Source organism: Nannospalax galili, unplaced genomic scaffold (genome assembly GCF_000622305.1).
Source record: "Nannospalax galili isolate Female #2095 unplaced genomic scaffold, S.galili_v1.0 scaffold359, whole genome shotgun sequence".
NCBI classification, from domain to species: Eukaryota; Metazoa; Chordata; class Mammalia; order Rodentia; family Spalacidae; genus Nannospalax; species Nannospalax galili.
The window spans coordinates 5,861,206-5,869,184 of record NW_008347042.1 but is presented as its reverse complement, the minus strand read 5'-3'; the positions used below and the strand labels follow the sequence as shown (position 1 = coordinate 5,869,184).

General features: G+C 37.0%; 1 pseudogene; it reads left to right on the top strand.

Annotated features, from left to right (window-relative positions):
- Window positions 1-4,868: 4,868 nt before the first annotated feature.
- LOC103742409 lies at window positions 4,869-5,905 on the top strand (annotated as a pseudogene).
- Window positions 5,906-7,979: the final 2,074 nt, after the last annotated feature.

Here is a 7,979-nt window from a genome sequence, read left to right as displayed (position 1 = left end):
AACCAATGAATTTTCAAAATAAAGTAAATACTGTAATTTTTTTTTCTTCACAACCATATAGCAGTATTGGTTAAAGCCTAACTTTTCACTTATTTTTCCACATCTCTCAATTGTCCCCTGCTTATTAAAACTTACTCTATTATAAAAAGTCAATTTAATTAGTTCAGCACAATTGGCCCTTCATAAAATCAGATGGATTATACACAACTACTTTCTAATTTTAGGTGATTATAAATTATGCCTTCAGTGACCAAGTAATTCCCAAGGCACAAATCTTTTGTGAACCACTTAGAGTTGAGTAGATTTATTATTTCCTCTTTCCTAAGGAGATTTTCCAAAATGCTTTATCAGAAACAATTTTATTTTATAATAGTGATTATTCAGGTTACCTGGAATATTTAACATTGCTAAATGACAGTATTCTTAGAAATATTTATTAACTTATTTTTATCTTATTTATTAATTTATCTAGTGCTAGATCTTTTAAAAAATTATTAGTATTTTGTATCTCTGACCAAATCAATGTTTTAACATAGACCTTAAAATTCATATGGAATTCTAATGGCTTTATACCAAGATCCTAATAAGAAGCTATTAGATTGACATCAATAAACATATTACCCTATTAGTCAATTTGCTCTCAAGAAAAAATAATGATCTGTAAATGAAACATTGGAAAGAAATATATGAGATATGAAATTGACCCTTAGAAGGCATTTTTACTGAAGTCATTGCGTCCTCACTTGGGTCCACCAGGTCACCAAAACCAGAATGAAAGCAAGGCATCCTGGTATAGGTCTTGTGTCGTCTCCTTTACTGTGGGTCACTTGTTTCCTTCTGCATATAAGGCATGTCAGTCACTGAAGTAGTGTCTTTCAAATACACTTAGCCGTCAAGATTTAGGGTTAAGTTGTTGTCTTGTACCTGGAGTTGCCTTGGATTCCAGGAACAGCCCAACCCTCAGATGAGGGCAATTATCCAGGAAGATAAGGCCTCAGACTAAAGCAGGTACAAAAGTCTTCTGTGAACCAGATTGATCCCCTCAATCACTGACAGTAAACAGGACATTTTTGACCACTTTTTAGAAGTAAGACAGAGATAATGTAGGGTGGGACCACATCTTAACCAAGATTGCTTGATTATGCAGATTTTTTCCCTGTCCCAATTCTTTCCCTAAACCTAAAGCTCATGACTTCACTTCAAGATGGTCTTGGGGTCACTAGATCCATTTATTTGTTCCTCTTCCCAATGCAGACATAGTGATAAATTTATCTGCATTTCATGGTAGCTTGTCCATTTAACTGGCATATTGGAGATGGGTAGCTAAGCCTAGCTATTTGGGATAACTAGAATCTAGACCTTCCCCCCCTCCAGTAATCAATAAAGTTAAACTGAGTGAGCCATGAATGTGCTATGTCAGAAACAGAATACATTTGTGTGTTTCCACAATGTGAGAATTTACTGAATAGCAGTATATTCACAAGATATGGTGGTTTCATTGCTAGCAGTCTGCCAGATATCTTCCCTTGGTTTCTCTGGCTGAGCAAACACAGGTTCTTTTATTCTAGTCTTAATTACTAATACTGCTATCAAATCACACATCACACAAGTAATATCTCTCTGTATATGCATATTACAGAGTGACTTTAAAGTGTTAAGAAGGCCATAGCAAAGCCAAAAAGTATCTAATTATATGAGTTTTATTTATAAAATTCTTCATAATATGTGAGCCTCTGAATGCTAAGATGCATCCAACCACGTGCCTTGAAACATTGTCTGAGAACATTAAGAAGACTCTGTCTATTTTGTCTGCTCTAACAGAAACTCTGAAACAAGTAATTTATCAAGAACAGTAATTAGTATTAACTTCTGAATTTGGAGGCTGGGAAGTCTAACAGCGGGAGCTTTAATCTGTCAAGGGCCTTTTTGCCTCCTTATTCTGGATAAAACAGAAGGAAAGAGAGGAACATCCTGAGGTACCTAGTACAGAATAAAATCTTTCATGAGGCCAGTGGCATCACAACCCAAAGATTTTACAGAATAACTGCATTGTGGATCAAGTTTCTAACCCATGAACTTTGGGATACACATTTAATCACATCAATATGTCTGTTAAATAACTTTTGCCTTGCTTAATGGCACAGTAATAAGCACACTAGACACAGCCACCATATAATGCCATGCTAATATGTTTTCTTTGTCATTTCTACCATTCAGAACCAGCACAGAGTAGTGAAGAAAATAAAAAGTTCTGACTGAAAACAAATCTTGAAATTACCTGTAAAATATTTTGTAGCAACAAAAACCAGAGGATGGGTTTTAAGAAATATGGGGTTGGGGCTGAAGTGATGACTCAGTGGTTAAGAACACTGGTTGTTTTGCAGAAGACCCAGGTTCAAACCAGTACCCACATGGCAGCTAACAACTGTCTGTAACGCCAGTCACAGGGGATCCAACAGCCTCTTCTGACCTTCATGGGCATTGCACAATATGGGTGCACTTACCTAAATGTAGGCAATACATGCATACACATAAAATAAAAATAATAAATAAAAAATGTTTTAAAGTTAAAAAAGAGTTATGGGATAGAAAGTAAGAAAAATGGAATAAACCATATTTATCAATGCAGGTGTAATCGTAAATAGTCTATATTTATTGGATTGTTTTAGAATATACCTGCTGATTCCTTTATTGGTTTATTGACCAAAGGTAGAATACACAACAGAGCTTTAAATCAAATACAGCCAAGTGTCCTAAGGTTCATTGATACCGTACAAATGATTAAAAAAAGACTCAAAGTGATAGTGGTGTTAGAATAGGCTTCTTCTTAGCTATAACAGTCGATTTTTAATGCTATCCACTAAAAGATCACACCATAAAAACTTTATGAAGGCATTGGTGAGGTATTAGTAAGAATCCTTGAAAAGTCCCTTAATTGTTCCAACAGTAGAAAGCACCTCTAAATACTTGGCTATAACACCTGCATATACAAGAACTCCCAGATTGCTTGTGACAGATTGATTGTACTAGTCACCTTCCATAATGGAGCTGCTGCCTTTTTCCATACTTGAATAAACAATAATACAGATATGGGTTTGTTTTTCCCTGGTAGAACTATTTTTGGAGCTGTCATCTTTGTTTCAGATTTGCCATATGCCTCATTTGCCACTAGATACCACACACAATATAACTGATGGACCAAATCATTCATTTTCAAGTGAGATAGGTCTTTGGTGTAACTATGTAATACTCTTGCTTTACTAGAAATTCCAGTACCTAAAAGAAGCTGTCTCTAAAACTCTGCTTAACCACTTACTAGGTACTCAGCTATATTTCCAGCTAGAAGCAATCCTTGTGACTTTAGGCTACAAATTGAGATAGATGTTATAACTTCACAACTCATTCTACCCTATGAGGGTAGAATGGAGAAGAAGTTGGAGAAGCGTTTCTTGGAACTGTACTAATTTTCAAATTTGGCTCACACCTTTTATGACACTGAGTTATGTTACTTTGTGCCCAGTAGAGCACAAAGAAGGCTTTCCAAGAACTGGATATTTAAATTGCCACTTGGCAGTTTTATAACTGTATGTGATTGAAGCAAGAAGCAAATAAGGAGACTGACAATGTTTGCAAAGAAAAGAGTTCTGAGCACAGAGCAAACCACTGGAATGCAGGAAGTTCTCTGAACTGATTCATATTTTCAGACGCATTAACAAGCACTGATAGACCATTAGGAAAATCTAATGAAAGCAAAACCATTTAAACATTTAATAGTTTGAGGAAAGAAATTTGGGCAAGACCTAATACAGAAAATGACAACAACAATAAAACTCTAGTGGGTGAGGTATTATCTAGGAAATAGTGAAGGATTTTTTTTTAAACTGTGATCAGTTAAGAAACATCACATGACTAACAAAATTCAGTGTGTTCTTCTGGAGATATCAGTATGGAGAAAATGTTTTTTGGACATAATGGAGAAACGCAAGCACAAATAAAGAGAAAGATTTGTATATATGCATTTTCAAAAGATTTTCTATATAAAAAGAAAGATGCTAAAGGAAAACTGGAATGGGAAAATGTTTTAAATACGGAATTTATAAGCATATAGGTTTTTATTATACATTTTTTCTGTGCCATTGTTTTAGCTATGTTAATTTTTTAAGTTCATAAAAATAAAAAAAATAGTAAGGCTAGATCTGTGTTTAATTTATATTATACTTGTATGTATACCTATTTTGATACGTTAAAAATTAGTCTTTCATTTGTAGAAATAATTTACTGTCTTCAGGGTAGAATGTGGCATCCTCAAAGTGTTTTAATTTCTCAAGGGGAAAACTCATATCAATAAGAAAAGGAGCAGGTTTTGGAATGCAGGGATAATTAAGTGATAGAAGGGAAAATTACATAAGAGATTTCTACACAATTTTATTAAGAGCTTTTAGAATGATTAAGTAAATCTTTGATTCTTTTGTAATGTTAGACTGTGCAATGAAGTGTAAGCAATCAGATTCTGTTGGTCTAGGACTATGTCACATTGGTCAAGTAGATGACTCATACAGTACACACTTTAGGAAAGCAGTAAGGGGTAATAGCGGGTCAAATTTGGTTTTAGTTGATAGAGAAGGCAATGTGTGAAAACCTGAAGGTATTATAACATTCAAAAATAAAATGATAGAAATTGCACTCAGGGGGCCTGAGAGATGGCTCAGAGGTAGAGCACTGCTGGTCTTCCAGAGGACCAGGGTTTGACCGCCAGCACTCACATGGTGGCTAACAACTGACCATTACTCCAGTTCCAGGGAATCCAACTTCCTCAACTTCCTCTTCCAGTCTCGGTGGTCTTTGCACCACATAGATGGACTTACATAATGGATCTGTATCTTGCTTCAACAGTGTTTGGATGGAACAGACCCAGGGACTCTTTTATTTTAAAATTTCCAGTCGCCTTCCAGTCTCTCCAGTTGCTGCATCCAGGACCAACTCTCCAACCAACACCATCTCTGCGGTTAGCTCCACACTGCCTATCAGCCATAGCCTCCCAGACCCAGATCCGTCAGAATTATTCCATGGAGGTGGAGGCTGTGATCAACCGCTTGGTTAACCTGCACCTATGGGCCTCCTACATCTACCTCTCCCTAGGCTACTATTTCTTATTTCTTATTTTTTATTTTTATGTGTATGAGTGTATTGCCTGCATGTATGTGAGTGCACCCTTGCCCTGCAATGCCACAGGGGTCAGAAGAGGGCCATAGGATTCCTCTGGAACTGGAGTTAAGGACGGTTGGTAACCACCATGTGGGTGCTGGGAATTGAACCGGAGTCTTCTGTAAGAGCAGTCAGTGCTCTCAAACGCTGAGCCACCTCTCCAGCCTTAGGCTACTATTTCTACCGGGATGATGTGGTCCTGGAGGGCGTAGGCCACTTCCGCAAATAGCCAAGGAGAAGCATGACGGCTGCTCAAGTTGCAAAACCAGCGCTTGGTGGCCGCACCCTCTTCAAAGATGTACAGAAATCAGCTCTATATGAGTGGGGTAAAACCCAGGAGGCCATGAAGCCACCTTGGCCCTGGAGAAGAACCCGAACCAGGCCCTCTTGGATCTTCATGCCCTAGGTTCTGCCTGCACAGACCCCCATCTCTGTGACTTCCTGGCAAACCACTTCCTGGATGAGGTTGTGAAGCTTATCAAGAAGATGGGAGACCACCTGACCAACCTCAGCAGGCTGGAGTGCCTCAGCCATCACTGGGCGAGTGTCTGAGCAGCTCACCCTCAAGCACACACAACTAGGTCCCCATGCTCCCTCCTCTGCCCTGAACCAGCTGGTCTCTGGACCTCCGCCTGAACCTTTCCAGCCACTAAGCAGTTTTCTAAGGCCCAGAGCAGATCCTAAGCCTTGGAACAACTGAAAAGAAAGCGTTTTGGAAACAGCAAAATAGTAATAAATGAATAAATTAAAAAAGTAAAAAGAAAGAACTTGCACTCAGGAAAATAACACTGGTCTCCCTATAATGATTTTTAAAAAGATTTCCCCATGGGAACTTTTAAACAACCTACCATATTCACATACACTAAGCAAAATCCCTTGAACCAACATGGTGTTGAGACTCCTGTTTGATGGATTCTTAGTACTACTTTATATATGACTTTCTTCCAATCATTTTTAATGAGAATTTTACCAACATATTTTGTGTGTATGTTTTAAATTATTTTTTTATTTTTATGTGTATAAGTGTATTGCCTGCATGTAAGTGCCACCCACTTTGTACAATGCCTGAAGTGGTCAGAAGAGGGCAACAGATCCCCTGAAACCAGAGTTACAGATGGTTTTTAGCCACCATGTGGGTGCTGGCAATCCAACCTGGATCCTCTGCTAGAGCAGCTAGTGCTCTTAACCACTGAGCCACCTCTCCAGCCCTTGTTAGTTTATTGTTTTTTGAGACGGCATCTCTCTGTAGGCCCTTCTGGCCTGGAATTACTTATGTAGACCAGTCTGTCCTCAGTCTCCCAGAGATCCATCTGCCTCTGCCTTCCCAGAGCTAGAATTAAGGCATGCACCATGTAGGATGAGAATTTTACCTATATTTTGATAGTATTTATTTTTCTATGGAAAAATGTGTACACATTTATTCTCACTTAATATATTTAATGTGTATCCTAAAACTGACAGGGATAATTAAATTTCATGCTGTAGGGCCTAAGCTTATTGCTAGAGGTTTTTAAGGAGACATGTTCTTGCAGTCCACAAAATTATGTAATGACAGAGAAGAAGAGCTCTGTAAAATTCTACACATAAGTCTGTCATCACATTTATGTAAAGTTTTATGACGTACATGCTGTATAAACTGTAGCTTAGGTTGATAATTTACTAAAATTAGCTGCCTGGTTTTGAATGTTTTACTATTTTCTTGTATGTTACAGTTTCTCGTTTCATTATCCTGTCTCTGAAACGTTATTTTTTTAGTTGTAGATCTGCAATTTGAAATTGAACCAGAACAAAATTTCCATGCTTTCAAATTTTCTCATATGCTCTTTCCTATTGACAAAGTTTGTGTAGTAGATTAAATATTGGACTTCGTAAATATAATTTCTTTAACAACCAAGCCCTAAAAATGTTGACTAAATGGACCCTAGTGTGTTTAAATTGCCCAACTTCAGAAATATTGCTGTTTACTTAACATTAACAAGCTGTGCTGCTTTAAAAATTGTTCTATACATATTATACCCATGTGATTCTTTTTTTTTTTTCACCAAAACACAAGATGAAATTTGCAAGACTGAAATTAAGTCTTGATTACTTTGATTAAGCTGAAAGTTCATTCTAGGACAAGTGTTATCCATGCCCTCTTTAGGAATTAATTATTTAATAATGAGTGTATAATCACTCCTTTTCTGTACCCAGAGTTCAAGGACTGGCACTACTGAGAGTTATACAAAACCAGAGTTTCCCTGGGTCAGAGACACCAAAAGACTCTCAACTAACAAAGTCTCCATTGAAAGGATCAAAACTGACAAGGTATAATGGATCACAGTGAAATCTGAGTTTAAGGGGCCAAGAGGCCCTCTGTTAATGAAGTAGATCAGAGGCAAAAATCAGAAGGCTTTAATTCTGCTTTATTTCTGGCCTTGCCTTTGCCTAGTCAAAGGCCAAAGTACAAAGTGATTATCTTTTCCTGTAAACAGAATTTATAGATAAACAACATATAGAAAACACAGTCAATATTGTGTCTTTGCCCTTCTAATGGCAAAATACTCATAAATACCAAACAGAACTGATTATTTTTTTTATTAGAATCAGGCTGTAGTAAAAAGAACAAATTATTAGACTATTCCTTTTTTTCTTGGGAGAGTTTTCTAACAGGGATTCTATTTATTATTTAACAAAATCTAATACACAAGAGCGCATCTATAGTATGGTGCCTTGTTCACAGATATGGTAAGGAATGTACAAAATATGGAAATAAATTCAGAAATAAAATCACT